At 36.5% G+C, this 17,910-nt stretch overlaps 1 protein-coding gene and 3 non-coding genes across 4 annotated transcripts in view; all 4 read left to right on the top strand.

The window, feature by feature from the left end:
* The first annotated feature begins 2,936 nt into the window (after positions 1 to 2,936).
* Positions 2,937 to 3,010, top strand: Trnai-aau. The gene has a single exon. It is a non-coding gene; the product is annotated as a tRNA-Ile (tRNA).
* Positions 3,011 to 3,302: 292 nt separating this feature from the next.
* On the top strand, positions 3,303 to 3,376 carry Trnai-aau. Its single transcript has one exon. It is a non-coding gene; the product is annotated as a tRNA-Ile (tRNA).
* A 1,304-nt stretch (positions 3,377 to 4,680) lies between these two features.
* LOC105832559 overlaps positions 4,681 to 17,910 on the top strand; it is a 31,728-nt gene continuing 18,498 nt past the window's right edge. Inside the window, exon 1 of the mRNA XM_012673636.3 lies at positions 4,681 to 5,042. The gene's annotated coding sequence lies outside the window, so the exon portion shown is untranslated. The remainder of the gene's footprint in view (positions 5,043 to 17,910) is intronic.
* Positions 8,532 to 8,604, top strand: Trnar-acg. Its single transcript has one exon. It is a non-coding gene; the product is annotated as a tRNA-Arg (tRNA).

Genomic DNA, 17,910 nt, shown 5'->3' with positions numbered 1-17,910 from the left:
TAGAACGCTTTAAAGTTCAATATGCTTCAATTGTCTGCTGCTTATTATATAATCTCGTAAATTAATCGAGTAAATTAATTTTTCCTTTTTAAAACAGTTTATAAATAATAAATTATAACACATGCATACAATACGTATTAGAGCGAGATGGCGCGTTTACATCATAAATTCTATCAAATATTTTGATATTATATTTATACTCTCATAGAAAAGAAAGGGTTACATTGCACAGCGAAGCTCGCGGTAGTGTTCCAATTTATTGATTCTCTTCGGTCGTAACATTTATCGATCGAAAAGCGCACATTAGGTCTTTGCTCGTACGAGCAAACCTCCGAATAGAATGCCAGACGACTTATGTTTTTCCGTCGGCATACCTTTATCTCCTTGCAGAATGGTAAATATCACGATAGTAATGTGCTTCATTTAAAATAGTATTACATAAAAATACGACACTGTCTAGATAAACTGTCTAGTGAACAGTTTTACTACGCACAATATATCCGTGTGCAATTTTTAATTCAAGGATAATTCTTGCGTGCATAGTTTTTTTCACGTACAATCATTTTGCGTACAATATATTTGCGTAGAATATTCTGATCGTACACAATTATTTTGTGTAGAATATGATCAGTGTTTATCGCACTTTTTTAAAGTAGAAAAACATCAACTAAAGAAAAAATATTAATATAGTACAATTAATTAACAAATATTGAGGTACATACATATAGTTGCAATATAATACTGGCGTATTAGAAATTAATATTATAATTCTAATTGACGATAAATAATTGCAATAGGTGTTTATTTTTTTTCTCCACACTGAAAAAAGATTAGTCGATTTAAATATCTAATGAATATTATTCACATACTTTATTTATATATCAAACAAGAAAATAATATTACTTGTTTGTGACAAATATTACATGTCCAGTATAAAATAATTATTTGTGTAAATACTAATAACATATTTATTTAAATTACGTAATTTTTTCTCTTAATGTAGGAACGTAATCTTTTTTTGTTTTTTTTTTAATGCTTTTTACAAATGCTCTTATTAAGAAATATAAAAAAATTTATTATGTAATAATACACACACTGTTTATTCTTATAAAATAATATTGTACAAAGTTATAACAATAATGTTATAACAATAAAGTTATAACAATTTGTGAAAAACCCGTAGAGGACAGATAGCTTCGTGCTCTAAAAACTTTAATTTTAATTGACTTTGTGTTATCTGGAACTTCTAGAGTGATGTATGGAATTTTTTTTTGAAAAATGCTGAATTAAAAGCGTATATCCGAAGCAAAGCTCCGAAGCAATAAAAATAAATAATATACAGTCGAGTTATTCTTGGAGACACAATTAATTCACTCAGGCACATCGAGTAGAAGAGATACAAGAACTTTAAGTTATGTTGGCAAATTTGAGAGTTTAAATTATTATGAACTCACATTTTCGGCTGTGACATACTTTATGCCGTATCGAGGAACACCGATTTGACAGTGCGGTGCCCTTGCAACGTACGTATCTTCATTGACGTGTTCGATCAATTTACACTTTATATGAAACTTGTAAAAGAAGGAAGTCAGTTATAGACCAGTTGTTAACTTGCGGTCTACGTAATGCATATCAATTGTAACGAACGGCAGTCCATTGACCGTTGCCAGTTGTTTCTATGAATAGTGGAATCGATATAGGGTTCACGAACTCTTGCAAGCGGCGAAGGCAAGTTCTTGGATGAGGACGGCACTGGATTGATCGTGCTCGGAAGGTGAAGGATCACTGACGTATTCCGTAGAAGAAAAACAGGAAGAGATTAACTGATGATGGTTTCGAAAGATTCGTGATTTGTAAACAATCTGGATTCGCGATATCTGTACGAGTTACACGAGAAGATGTGAGTTCATTGATATTGAACGAATTGGAAGTCAGACGTAAAGCTATTCAAGAACACAGTTATTTTTACTCTTTCTCTCCCTCTCTCTTTCTCTGCTCGAAGAGAATTCAAGTATAGTAGTCTTTTTTTCAGAAATCGACTAGATTTAAAGGAATTATATATAAGAAACATTAAAGTAATATTAAACAATTTTAATTTTACGTGTGTTTTTAACTCATAATCTCAAAGTCTGTTTATATTTATGTTGTATACAACGTTAAATACAATATATATAAAAATATTGTACGTTGAGTATTATTGTTATAATGAAAGTCGTGATTTTATCTTCGCCGAGATATATACATATATATATATATATATATGTACATATTATATATGTATGTTTTTTACTTATATCTGTATAGAATGGAACAGAGGAAGTTTTTTTAGTGGGAAGGGAGATTTTAATCTATATTAAATATACAATTACAAAATAAAATCTTAATATTATTATGATACAAAGGGTGCTATAATTTTCCCTTGTGCAATAATTTTGTAATAGAATATTAACTTTAATAATAAATTGAAAAATATCAAATCATATTAATTCACTTTAAAATAGTAAATGCATAATATATATCAAAACTGTTTTTATTGTGTTAAGATTACTTTAAAAATTTGGTTTGTATAAAAAATCAATTATATTTACAAAATAATTCTAACAAATATTATTCTTACGTTATTACATTAAATAATATCACATATTGACAATATAATTTATTTATAGAAAAACATATTTAATAATTAATATAATAACATTATTGAGCACCAATATTTGTTTAGACAAAAAAATATAATTTTTTCTTTTTATTTAATTTATATATTAATTTAATTTTTAACTTGTTGTAATTTATTTACCAATAAATTACATTTTTTAATAGAACTATAATATATATATTTCTTTAAACTTTTTATTAAAAATTTTTTATAAGATACTGATTTAAATTTTATAAACAAAAATATTGTTAGTTAAACAAAAGAGAAGGGCGGCAAGCAAGGCCCATTAGCTCAGTTGGTTAGAGCGTCGTGCTAATAACGCGAAGGTCGCGGGTTCGATCCCCTCATGGGCCAAGCTATCTTTTTTTTTATGCGAAATACTTATGCAAGACGACTGTCAGCATTTTCGCAAGTAAGTTGCAAAATTATACTGAAAGCATTGTTGCAAAGACACGTAAATATGGAGGATCATTAACAGAGTTAATCACAGTATTACATTCATTACGAAGCGAAGGTTGCAATATGATCTTGTCATGCTTTGCTATTTCTTTTCTTAGAGAAATATTCATGCGAAATAAGTAGTATTTTCGCAAGTAAATTGCAAACTTGACCGGAAAACACTGTCGTAAGAGACTCTTACCGAAGTGGCCCATTAGCTCAGTTGGTTAGAGCGTCGTGCTAATAACGCGAAGGTCGCGGGTTCGATCCCCTCATGGGCCAATTTTTTTCAACATTTAATGGAGTAACATTATTTTTATAAACAAAATACAACACGATAATTCGAAACAGTTAAATAAAACTTTGCAATTTTAGTAAAAGTCAACAGTAAAATTTAGTTAACAGTAAAATTTATAATATAAGGATTGATATTAATATCAAAAAGGCTGAAAAGAAATCTGCATAATCAATTGTCAATTTGTTCAACTAATAATAAGTTCTTTTTATATGTAAATTTTAAAATTGCGTTTATTTGGATTATTTACATATAGTTTATACTTATATTTTTCTTTAATGTGATTTAAACAATAACTTAGTATAAATTATTATATAACACATGCGTAAATGGCTAATTTTGAAATAATATTCTCTGCACTTATCCGTTTTTTTATTAGTTAGAAAAGTGAAACAAGTAAAACCGATGTTATCGACGACAGTTGATACATTAGCTTTAGCTGAAAGCAAGAAAGCTGATCGGTAAAATCAATTTCTCACTTTTTAATTAAATGCAGTATCATTATTAAACAATAGTACGTAATTTGAACATAAAAAGTTTATATAGGTACTATCCATTATTTTAAATTTTAAACACGTTATATTTTTAATATTATTTCTTTGAAAATAACGTAACTTAATGAAAGACTTTATGTGATGGCTCATACCCTTATAAAAATATAAGGGTGAATTTTAGTGGCTGTCTCAACTTTTTATCATGAGAGATGGGATTACCGACTGCAATCTTAGTACACACATATACGCCATATGTATGTGCAAATGCCGTAAATGTGTATGACTAAGATTGCAATCGGTAATCCCATATCTCTCATGGTAAAAAGTTGGGACAGCCATTAAAATTCACCCTGTATAATACATACTGGACAGTATTAAATTCATTGGCTAATATTAATTAATATTTACTAATATTATTAATATTTATTTTAGTATTAAAAATACTGCTGTTAGTACTTTTAATACTCAAAATAACCAATAATTGCCGGCCAATTTAATATACTACCCAATGTTACATTTTCATAGGGTAGTCGTTCTACAAAAACTACATATGTATATAATATATTGCATTTTATCGGTAAAACAAACCTGCCTCCGTCAGCATCCCCTTGAAGAGTCTCGCCGAGTATCGTCGGTAAAGGTAGATTCACGAACGTGCGGAGACGCGAAAGCGATGCGGCGGAACTGCTAAGGACACAGAAGGGGGAAGATACGGTACGGTACGGTACGGTACGCGCGGGCAGCCACCTGTCGCGCGCATGCGCAGGCGGCGCGTCGCGCAGGACACCTTGCCGCCCGCGACGGAACAACCGTCAGTGTAAATCAAAATGGCGAGTGTGATGACGGTCCGTGGCGGATGGCGGCGCGTTTCGCTCGCACTCGCGTCTCTTTAAACGGGACGCACGCGATAATGTGATCCACGTGACACTCGCGGTGACTGCGGAGGGCTACGATCGGCGCGTTCGAAGGCTCGTCGCGCTGTTTTTTTTCCTCCCTTTCTCTCTCTCTCTCTCTCTCTCTCTCTCTTTCTCTTCCCTTCTTCGGCAGCGTACGAGCAACGTCCCGTGCAGCGTGACCGGACGTCCAAGCACCCTCCTGTCTCCAGGGGCGAATTCACGACAGGGTGACAGCGACGCGCCCGATCTGCCGCAGCTAAATCGTAAGTGTCCGCGCGCGTTTTTCTCCGGGTGACGTTTCGCGTTTTTTCTAATACACGCGCCGCTCCGAGAGCGTGCACCAGCGTGCTGACGGAGCGTGCCCAGAGCCCCGTGGCTCGCTGTCAACATGACAGCGATACACACCGAGGAACGTAAATACTGGGCGCGCGCGCCCGGCGAGAGGCGACGTTTTCGCGCTACTCTTCGCGTCAATTCCCGCGGCTCTTTTCCTTACGTAAAGCGCGCGATTGTGTTGCGCTATACGAAATTACGTGGTGGTTTTCCATCCCCGTCTTCGCGCGTGGACCTTTACCTGCCGAGGAGCGAATCGCTCTGGAAATAAAAGAGAAGGTGAAAAGGAAAGGCCGACGTTTTCCCGAGAGCTCACTCCGGAGAGTTTTTCGCTTATTTCGCAAGCGACTCCCACAGCAAAATAGGTTTCTGCAATTTTTATGAGAGAAAAGGGTGGTTGATCCTCGACGAGAGAGCCCGCATCTTTTTATTTCTTTTATTTTTTTTTTTTTTCTTGATAACGGTGTCGCGATGATGGGAAATAGTACGCGCAGTTTCCGCCGCGAGGCTCGATAGAGCGTCGCACGTTGGACGCGCCGATCTCTATTACCCGGACTTCGCGTTTCGCAATTTACCAACCTTAACGAGAAACGGAAATAATCGGGACGGCTGAATTGTCCTATAAATATTGAAATTGCGCCCCGCGCGCGGCCCATTGTGCCGTGATTTCTCTGGAAATCTGCACATCATCGTCGCATATTGATTTGCGCGCGTTCACGACGTGTTAAAAAACGTGACACGCGTCGAACGCAGCTATCGCGCGCAAGTTTTACCTCGGGGGGAGGGGGAGGAGGGATTCTTTTTTTAAAGCTCGTCGATACCCACGCGGATGAATACGCGCGGAACAATACGCGCGCTTATACAACTCGCGCTCTCATCCCGGAAACGCGTCCGCGGAGACGCACATTTACCTCCCCCCCCTCCCCTCCGACGTCTCCGATATCACTCGCCTCGCGAGTCTCGTGCGAGATACTCGCGATTCACGTGTATGAGAGTAATCAATGAGTCGTTATATAGTCAACGGTTCGCTTTCGTGCGGGTTAATTGCGTAATTACGTTGTCCAGTCGCTGATTTGGCATCATCGTTGTCGAGTGACGCGCTTCAGGAATAATTATCCGGAGATAATTACTCGATTGTTTTCCGACGGGCCATTAATGCGTACAGGAAGGTCGCCAGTATATATCGGTATAGGTCCTCTAAAGTTGCATCTCCTCGTATCTCGGGAATTAAACGTTGCACTGTTTCAATACTGTTAGAAATGATTTGATGCTTAGATAAGGATAAAGAAATGAAAACCACATTTATACATTTATAGATTTCTTCTGTATAAAATCTATTAAAAACGAATCTAACTTTTATATGTGATTACATTTATTAAGTAGAAATTTCATTTTATTTTTACCATCTATATACATCTCTCTGTCTCTCTCTTTTCTTTTTAATCTTTTACTACATTAATATTTGAAATTAGCATAATTTATATTAAATTTCTTTTATAGTTTGTTATGGAGCTATAAATACATATAAAGTTATTATTACTGACGTTACAGTAATAATTATAAATAAAGCTCTTGGCCATATCATTATTTTACTATGCAATTATATAGTCATAAGTATCGAACACTTTTTACTCAAAATCAACTTGAGTACGCTGATTTCACTGTATCGCCATCTTTACACTAATTCTTATGATTACAAAAATGATAAACAAGAATGGAGCTATAAAATAAGGGAAAGTTTGATACTAATTTGATATGGCATTCTCGTGAAAAAAATTGTATCAAGTAAACATAGAGGCTGATAAGTTACATATCAGACATTGTTTGAATTTGATCCGATGTAAGATACACTGCGGCTGAAACACACTGCAGGATATATGTAACGTGTACGGCGATGATGCAATAAGCGAAAGGAGTAGTCGGTTTTGATTCCAATGCTTCCGTATGTAATTATTAACCTCATTATGCTCTGTTTATCAATCTCCATTCTCATTTGATAAAATCTCTCCATGAATGCTATTAATATCAAACTTTTCTTTATAATTAAATTATTGTTTATTATAAGAATTATTTATAAAGATAGAGCATGCATTAACAATGGGAGCAGAATAGCTGAAAGGCTTCCACTTAAACCGCTAGAACTTTTGCATATATCCCGATAAGAGATCTTTTGGCGTTATATGATTTTTAAAGGTAAAACTTACTCGGTTTTCCGTTTATTACAAAATTTTTAACATAATTATTTTAGGAAAAAAGTTGGAATTTATTATTATTTAATGATACAGGAGATACGTACAGAATTTTCGTGCGAAACTTTTTATAAGATTGTGGCTGTATCATCGTTGACATTGAACGATATTTTTTACGTGACACTGCATGCCGTGAAAACGAGCGGTTTGCCCAAAGAGGCACGACTGCAATTCAATGTGTCCGTGAAACATTCGTTTCTTGGGAAGGCAAGGACGTGTAATGATTTACGAAGGAGCGAGACGGGTGTTTGCCTTATATGCACAAAATGAAATTATCAGCGTATGGTCGCTCGTTGAAATCAGCTCATTCTTACATACGTTTTTAACATTTTACATTGGGATTCATGGTAGATAGAACGTTTTATTGTAAAATTTGCACTTGAAAATGAAAATAAACAGGTTTTGGTTTAATATTCGATGGTCGATAATTCATTCTTATGCAATGGACATGTAGATATTTATCGTTATATATTTTATGCGAATAATAGATTCATTAGAAAATATATGTCCTCTTTTCTCAAAAAAGGATAAAAGTTGAACTATCCTTTATTTTTATTACAGTCCCTCAATTTTATTTGGTTGATAGATTCGTTTCTTTTTTTGAATTTATACAAGCTTGGCGCTGAGAATAATGTGTATTTTGTTAACAGAAATGTATGTTACAAGCTTTGAAATGTTACAAGTGTACATACATTCGTATATGGTTAACGGTGAACGCAACGCGGTCGTAATTAAAAAATCTGTAAAGACTTTTGAGAAAGTCGCAAGAAAGGCAGACATGTTTTTAGAAATTAGAACTGATTATTTTAATTTTACTATTTTAATTTTTTTATTCGTATACATGGACGATTTAAATCATAGAATATATAAGTAAGATATTTTCCAATTGTTTTGATGACCATTTTAATCTCAGGATCTGAGGTGATTTGTGAAACTCGACGACAAATAGTTATAAATAGTTAAACATATAATAAATAATTTTTTAATTATATAATAAATACAACAATACATATGGAAAACCGTCGTATCTTGGAATATAAAATATTATTTGTATTTTTCATGGTTATATCAACATCAAACTTAATGAAGGTATCTGACAATGAGTCTCGTTTTTGTTTCTGACGATTTCTATCCCTAGATATATCATTTGAAACTATTTCATAATCAGCTGGTCCTGTGGCGCAACGGATAACGCGTCTGACTACGGATCAGAAGATTCCAGGTTCGAATCCTGGCAGGATCGGGGCATATCTTTTTTTTTTCCTTCGTTCAATCTCATATTTTTGTGACTCATTGCACCTTGACGAGCCGTAGTATATTGTTGACGGGAATTACGCAACGCAACCGGTTATACGCGATGTCTAACCGAGCGTTGCGTCGATATATCATGTCGGGGAAAACAGAAGGCAGATACCGCGCGTGTGTCGATACCGCATATTGTAATTAAGATCTTTTCTTTTCCTACTGTAATTAGAGCCGCGACATGATGAATCGCACGATATCCTGTTGAAATAATTAGCGTTTTTAATTGAAATAGATACTATCGCTAACGGAAATTTCGGTCTTTCGGAACGACGGTTGTAATTTATAGAGAAAAGACATTCATTCCGACACGTTCATAATCGTCATATTTTTTAAAAATATTTTTTTTTTTGTTAAACGATAAAAAAAATTCGTAATTGCAAACTTTGGGAGAATAACCGCGCGTAGAGCACGGTGATGATTCTATAAACATTGCATATACGTCACTTGAATCCTAATACAATATTTGCGATTGCAGATTGGCTGTAAAAGTTTAATGAGTTCCGAAGATTGATCTGCATAACTTTTGCCGACGCGCCGCGCGGTACGCAAGGAAAAGACTGTCAATTTCCATCTACGCTGTAAAAAATTTTTGCAAAATTACAATTATAATAGTGGGTAATTTTTTTGAGACCGACTACAATAGTTGTAAATTTTTATGTGCATGTAACTTTGTATATAAATTTTGCAATAATTTCTTAATTTGTTTTTTACACTTGTGTGTACACCGTAAACAAATTTATGACATATTAAATTATTTTTACTTGTATACTGCAAAATGATGGACACGAGAAAATTTACAACTATTATATAGTTGGTCTGAAAATTACCCACTATTATAGTTGCAATTTTACAAAGCTTTTTACGGTGTACTTTTAGAACGTTGGATCGGCGCATAGGAACGCGCCGTCTAAACTAAGCGTCTAAACCAGGAACTGAATTTTTCGCAAGTGATCCTCCGGGGGGAATGTCCAGAAATAGTTCGCGTTCCGGGGACGCCGATCTGACGCCCGTGTCCACTTCCTTTTCTTTTTTTCATGCCTCAAGGCACATCTCGTGCGCCGTCCACCGTGGGTGTATTTCGAGATAAATTCTTTCACTCGTCTTCGCGACGTCGCCAAACTTCCGCCAAACTTTGATACCCCGGATAAGAGTTCGTTTTCGCGGAATTCGCGACATCTCGTTACTTGGTGATTATTTTCGCAGCCAGAGAAGAATCTGGCTCGAAGAATTTTTTTCCTCACACACCCGCTTGAAGCTGAGAAACTCCTGAATTTAGAATTTTGGATAATAATAATTCTGTTAGCGAGGGACTATTTTTAAATCGTCAACGAAGACGGATGGGGCGTCTATTCCGTCATATGGCCGAACGTCGCTCGCTCGTAGAATCGCTAATGTTTGTGCAACGTAATTATTCCCTCAGCTGGTTCCTCCAACGTCGTCTCTGCGGTCTTCCTCGGGCTTCCGCTGAAGGTCGCGAATTTCCGCACCGGAAGCGCCTGCTTCCTCCGCTCCTCGTCGTCGTGCAAACGACTCGTACGAATAATCTGAGAGTTCACGGTTTACTTTGTGGATGTCGGCTCTTGTTCGCGGATAGTGAGCCGCATTGTTTGGAACGCTCAGGTACTTGTTACTCAGGAAACTCCTTGTTGCATCCAGGAAATGTAGTTAAGTGAAAGGAGCCACCACTTCCCTATTCCCGTTACCACGTGCTTACGCGAGCGTGAAGTTGTTGGTGACGCAAGCTCTTGTGCAAGATGATAAACGAATTTTGCGAGATTTTACCATCACAGTTCGGGCACGGCGGAAGACACCTGAGGATCTGTCGCCTCTCTTAGAATCTCTAGCTCCCGATTGTCAAGAAAGGGCGAGAGCAGCTCCCCGGACGGGATAACGGTGCGGACAGGCGATTTGAATAGATAAAAGCGTGACAGCGTAACGGTATTGCGAAAAGAAAAATTTGTATTTCGCGATGCATTGAAACTCTATCGTGAATTTCATCGTATGGACTTGATTTGTCGGATGGCTTCCGTTCTTTTGCAAAATCGGTTTTCTCTCGCGAGATCCGGCGAGAGAGATGTTTATCGCATTTCTCGAACGCGGTTTTTCCTTTCCGCGTCTTTCCGCGTTATCGCGCGGAAACGTAAGAAAGGAAACTCCTTTCGGCTCCTTTCGTTTATCTCCCCGGCTCCTTTCTTCGCGCGCGACAGAGAATGGTGTGGCGCGTGCCCGTCGAGGAAACAGCCCGGCCATTCTCTTTCTCATAATAGTACCTTCGCCCGCCTATCGTTTCGAAATAACAACGGGCGCGAGCGCGCGTGAGAAGGTTTTGCTTAAGCGGCATAAATTCGCCATTGTACATTGGGGCGCGGGAGATACGTCAGATGACTTTTCGTCGTCGGGAAGAAAGCGGATGTGCGCACGTGCACACGCGCATCTCCCGTGTAGGTCGTCCTGCTGATTAAAGATACCTAACGTGTGAGCTACGTGCCGCGTGACCTAGAGAGACGTAACGAGTAATCTTATTAAATGAATAAAGTTCGCCGAGCATTACGCCGACCAAGTAGGGTTGACTCATATTTACCCGCGCGGGCATCGCCGTGCGAAATTCTGCATGACTCTCTCTGTAGTTTGACTTCCGTGAGATTTTTATTTAGAAATCCACCGTAAAAATCCCAGTAACCGGATACGTAACGACGCAGAGTAAAAAACTGTTGAACTATTGTAAGGATTCACGATATAAAAAATGATCCAATTGCATAATAAATTGAAATGTGAAATATATAAAAACGTTATTGATATGAGAAAAACAAAAAATTTTAACATTATTTCGAACATAATAAAAACTTGTAGTACCTGAATGTGAATCAATATCATATAATATTTAAAATAGCCTATCTTATAAACATCTTAAAATATTTAAAGATTATAATTAAGTTTAATATTATAAAACAACACACTTAAGATTGATAATAAGTTTTTTCCCTTAAGCGTTCGAGTGCAGGAACATTTACTTTCACTGAAGCATTTATCTTAATAGCACGAAATGAAAAATAATAACAATTTCTCGTATACGCAGAAAATATTCGGGAAAATATATAAGCGATTGTACGTGTAGTTATGCGATAAATTGGTTTGTTGATAAAAATAGAATATTGCTAACACAACGCGATAATTTAAAATAGCTCGGAATTTCCGCTGTATTAACGTTCGTAATTATACGTCTATAAAGCTGGCACAGCCACTTTAGCACAATCGAATAAAACTTATATAAAAATTTAGTGCTCTTTTGTTGCTAATTAGTTGCTCCATTCCCGATTTTGTTGCTCCAGCCGATTCGGAGAAAATAAAGGCTGTGCCAACTTAAAATTTAGTTAGCACAACCAATAAAAATTTTAAAAAAAAATTAAACAAATGCGGTGGATTCCTTTAGATCTAATTAGTTGCTAATTAGTTGCTCTATTCCCAAATTTTTTGCTCCATTATTAAACCCCGAAAACCACCCCAAAATTACCCTAGAGCAACAAAACATTCTAAAATTATAAATAACCACATAGATCGAATGATAACAGTTCCTCGGTTTTATTGCTCGAAATTTATAACAATTCCGATTTCGTTGCTCCACCTTTATTGATTAAAAACCACCCCCAGCCACTCCACATTAGCACAACACCTTAAAACTGAAAATAGTAGCTAAATCTCGACTGATAACGCTTCACAGATTTTGTTGCTCGCAGTTTATAACAATTCTGATTTTGTTGCTCCATCAATATCGATTAAAAACCACCCCTAACAACTCCACATTAGCATAACAATAAAACTGAAAATAGTAATTATATCTCGATACTGATAACGCTTCACCGATTTTGTTGCTTGCAGTTTATAACTTTATTGCAATAAACAATTGGCAACAAATTCAAAACTTGCATATCTTTTCAGAAACTAAATCGAGAAAGACTTTAATACCGAAATTAGTCTAGCAACAAATTCTATAAGAGTACTTTACTCTTGAACGCGTCCCAGCACAACCACTCTTTCAGCTAGTTTTTTGCAATAAACAATTAGCAACAAATTCGGAAACTGCATATCCTTTGAGCACCTAAATCGAGAAACATTTTAATACCGTAATTAGTCGAGCAACAAATTCTGTAAGGGTACTTTACTCTTGAACGCGTCCCAGCACAACCACTCTTTCAGCCAGTTTTTTGCAATAAACAATTAGCAACAAATTTGGAAACTGCAAATCCTTTGAGCACCTAAATCGAGAAACATTTTAATACCGTAATTAGTCGAGCAACAAATTCTGTAAGGGTACTTTACTCTTGAACGCGTCCCAGCACAACCACTCTTTCAGCCAGTTTTTTGCAATAAACAATTAGCAACAAATTTGGAAACTGCAAATCCTTTGAGCACCTAAATCGAGAAACATTTTAATACCGTAATTAGTCGAGCAACAAATTCTGTAAGGGTACTTTACTCTTGAACGCGTCCCAGCACAACCACTCTTTCAGCCAGTTTTTTGCAATAAACAATTAGCAACAAATTCGGAAACTGCATATCCTTTGAGCACCTAAATCGAGAAACATTTTAATACCGTAATTAGTCGAGCAACAAATTCTGTAAGGGTACTTTACTCTTGAAAGCGTCCCAGCACAACCACTCTTTCAGCCAGTTTTTTGCAATAAACAATTAGCAACAAATTTGGAAACTGCAAATCCTTTGAGCACCTAAATCGAGAAACATTTTAATACCGTAATTAGTCGAGCAACAAATTCTGTAAGGGTACTTTACTCTTGAACGCGTCCCAACACAACCACTCTTTCAGCCAGTTTTTTGCAATAAACAATTAGCAACAAATTCGGAAACTGCATATCCTTTGAGCACCTAAATTGAGAAACATTTTAATACCCTAATTAGTCGAGCAACAAATTCTGTAAGGGTACTTTACTTTTGAACGCGTCCCAGCACAACCACTCTTTCAGCCAGTTTTTTGCAATAAACAATTAGCAACAAATTCGGAAACTGCATATCCTTTGAGCACCTAAATCGAGAAACATTTTAATACCGTAATTAGTCGAGCAACAAATTCTGTAAGGGTACTTTACTCTTGAACGCGTCCCAGCACAACCACTCTTTCAGCCAGTTTTTTGCAATAAACAATTAGCAACAAATTTGGAAACTGCAAATCCTTTGAGCACCTAAATCGAGAAACATTTTAATACCGTAATTAGTCGAGCAACAAATTCTGTAAGGGTACTTTACTCTTGAAAGCGTCCCAGCACAACCACTCTTTCAGCCAGTTTTTTGCAATAAACAATTAGCAACAAATTTGGAAACTGCAAATCCTTTGAGCACCTAAATCGAGAAACATTTTAATACCGTAATTAGTCGAGCAACAAATTCTGTAAGGGTACTTTACTCTTGAACGCGTCCCAACACAACCACTCTTTCAGCCAGTTTTTTGCAATAAACAATTAGCAACAAATTCGGAAACTGCATATCCTTTGAGCACCTAAATTGAGAAACATTTTAATACCCTAATTAGTCGAGCAACAAATTCTGTAAGGGTACTTTACTCTTGAACGCGTCCCAGCACAACCACTCTTTCAGCCAGTTTTTTGCAATAAACAATTAGCAACAAATTCGGAAACTGCATATCCTTTGAGCACCTAAATCGAGAAACATTTTAATACCGTAATTAGTCGAGCAACAAATTCTGTAAGGGTACTTTACTCTTGAAAGCGTCCCAGCACAACCACTCTTTCAGCCAGTTTTTTGCAATAAACAATTAGCAACAAATTTGGAAACTGCAAATCCTTTGAGCACCTAAATCGAGAAACATTTTAATACCGTAATTAGTCGAGCAACAAATTCTGTAAGGGTACTTTACTCTTGAACGCGTCCCAACACAACCACTCTTTCAGCCAGTTTTTTGCAATAAACAATTAGCAACAAATTCGGAAACTGCATATCCTTTGAGCACCTAAATTGAGAAACATTTTAATACCCTAATTAGTCGAGCAACAAATTCTGTAAGGGTACTTTACTTTTGAACGCGTCCCAGCACAACCACTCTTTCAGCCAGTTTTTTGCAATAAACAATTAGCAACAAATTCGGAAACTGCATATCCTTTGAGCACCTAAATCGAGAAACATTTTAATACCGTAATTAGTCGAGCAACAAATTCTGTAAGGGTACTTTACTCTTGAACGCGTCCCAGCACAACCACTCTTTCAGCAAGTTTTTGCAATAAACAATTCTTACAGAATTTGTTGCTCGACTAATTACGGTATTAAAATGTTTCTCGATTTAGGTGCTCAAAGGATTTGCAGTTTCCAAATTTGTTGCTAATTGTTTATTGCAAAAAACTGGCTGAAAGAGTGGTTGTGCTGGGACGCGTTCAAGAGTAAAGTACCCTTACAGAATTTGTTGCTCGACTAATTACGGTATTAAAATGTTTCTCGATTTAGGTGCTCAAAGGATTTGCAGTTTCCAAATTTGTTGCTAATTGTTTATTGCAAAAAACTGGCTGAAAGAGTGGTTGTGTTGGGACGCGTTCAAGAGTAAAGTACCCTTACAGAATTTGTTGCTCGACTAATTACGGTATTAAAATGTTTCTCGATTTAGGTGCTCAAAGGATTTGCAGTTTCCAAATTTGTTGCTAATTGTTTATTGCAAAAAACTGGCTGAAAGAGTGGTTGTGCTGGGACGCTTTCAAGAGTAAAGTACCCTTACAGAATTTGTTGCTCGACTAATTACGGTATTAAAATGTTTCTCGATTTAGGTGCTCAAAGGATATGCAGTTTCCGAATTTGTTGCTAATTGTTTATTGCAAAAAACTGGCTGAAAGAGTGGTTGTGCTGGGACGCGTTCAAGAGTAAAGTACCCTTACAGAATTTGTTGCTCGACTAATTAGGGTATTAAAATGTTTCTCAATTTAGGTGCTCAAAGGATATGCAGTTTCCGAATTTGTTGCTAATTGTTTATTGCAAAAAACTGGCTGAAAGAGTGGTTGTGTTGGGACGCGTTCAAGAGTAAAGTACCCTTACAGAATTTGTTGCTCGACTAATTACGGTATTAAAATGTTTCTCGATTTAGGTGCTCAAAGGATATGCAGTTTCCGAATTTGTTGCTAATTGTTTATTGCAAAAAACTGGCTGAAAGAGTGGTTGTGCTGGGACGCGTTCAAGAGTAAAGTACCCTTACAGAATTTGTTGCTCGACTAATTACGGTATTAAAATGTTTCTCGATTTAGGTGCTCAAAGGATTTGCAGTTTCCAAATTTGTTGCTAATTGTTTATTGCAAAAAACTGGCTGAAAGAGTGGTTGTGCTGGGACGCGTTCAAGAGTAAAGTACCCTTACAGAATTTGTTGCTCGACTAATTACGGTATTAAAATGTTTCTCGATTTAGGTGCTCAAAGGATTTGCAGTTTCCAAATTTGTTGCTAATTGTTTATTGCAAAAAACTGGCTGAAAGAGTGGTTGTGCTGGGACGCGTTCAAGAGTAAAGTACCCTTACAGAATTTGTTGCTCGACTAATTACGGTATTAAAATGTTTCTCGATTTAGGTGCTCAAAGGATTTGCAGTTTCCAAATTTGTTGCTAATTGTTTATTGCAAAAAACTGGCTGAAAGAGTGGTTGTGCTGTTGGGACGCGTTCAAAGCTCAGATAAAGTACCCTACAGAATTTGTTGCTCGGACTAATTTACGGGTATTAAAATGTTTCTCAATTAGGTGCTCAAAGGATATGCAGTTCCGAATTTGTTGCTAAATTGTTTATTGCCAAAAAACTGGCTGAAAGAGTGGTTGTGCTGGGACGCGTTCAAGAGTAAAGTACCTTACAGATTTGTTGCTCGACTAATTACGGTATTAAAATGTTTCTCGATTTAGGTGCTCAAAGGATTTGCAGTTTCCAAATTTGTTGCTAATTGTTTATTGCAAAAAACTGGCTGAAAGAGTGGTTGTGCTGGGACGCTTTCAAGAGTAAAGTACCCTTACAGAATTTGTTGCTCGACTAATTACGGTATTAAAATGTTTCTCGATTTAGGTGCTCAAAGGATATGCAGTTTCCGAATTTGTTGCTAATTGTTTATTGCAAAAAACTGGCTGAAAGAGTGGTTGTGCTGGGACGCGTTCAAGAGTAAAGTACCCTTACAGAATTTGTTGCTCGACTAATTAGGGTATTAAAATGTTTCTCAATTTAGGTGCTCAAAGGATATGCAGTTTCCGAATTTGTTGCTAATTGTTTATTGCAAAAAACTGGCTGAAAGAGTGGTTGTGTTGGGACGCGTTCAAGAGTAAAGTACCCTTACAGAATTTGTTGCTCGACTAATTACGGTATTAAAATGTTTCTCGATTTAGGTGCTCAAAGGATTTGCAGTTTCCAAATTTGTTGCTAATTGTTTATTGCAAAAAACTGGCTGAAAGAGTGGTTGTGCTGGGACGCTTTCAAGAGTAAAGTACCCTTACAGAATTTGTTGCTCGACTAATTACGGTATTAAAATGTTTCTCGATTTAGGTGCTCAAAGGATATGCAGTTTCCGAATTTGTTGCTAATTGTTTATTGCAAAAAACTGGCTGAAAGAGTGGTTGTGCTGGGACGCGTTCAAGAGTAAAGTACCCTTACAGAATTTGTTGCTCGACTAATTAGGGTATTAAAATGTTTCTCAATTTAGGTGCTCAAAGGATATGCAGTTTCCGAATTTGTTGCTAATTGTTTATTGCAAAAAACTGGCTGAAAGAGTGGTTGTGTTGGGACGCGTTCAAGAGTAAAGTACCCTTACAGAATTTGTTGCTCGACTAATTACGGTATTAAAATGTTTCTCGATTTAGGTGCTCAAAGGATATGCAGTTTCCGAATTTGTTGCTAATTGTTTATTGCAAAAAACTGGCTGAAAGAGTGGTTGTGCTGGGACGCGTTCAAGAGTAAAGTACCCTTACAGAATTTGTTGCTCGACTAATTACGGTATTAAAATGTTTCTCGATTTAGGTGCTCAAAGGATTTGCAGTTTCCAAATTTGTTGCTAATTGTTTATTGCAAAAAACTGGCTGAAAGAGTGGTTGTGCTGGGACGCGTTCAAGAGTAAAGTACCCTTACAGAATTTGTTGCTCGACTAATTACGGTATTAAAATGTTTCTCGATTTAGGTGCTCAAAGGATTTGCAGTTTCCAAATTTGTTGCTAATTGTTTATTGCAAAAAACTGGCTGAAAGAGTGGTTGTGCTGGGACGCGTTCAAGAGTAAAG

This window comes from Monomorium pharaonis, chromosome 3, assembly GCF_013373865.1.
Source record: "Monomorium pharaonis isolate MP-MQ-018 chromosome 3, ASM1337386v2, whole genome shotgun sequence".
In the NCBI taxonomy this organism is placed as follows: Eukaryota; Metazoa; Arthropoda; class Insecta; order Hymenoptera; family Formicidae; genus Monomorium; species Monomorium pharaonis.
This window is presented reverse-complemented; position numbering and strand designations above follow the sequence as displayed.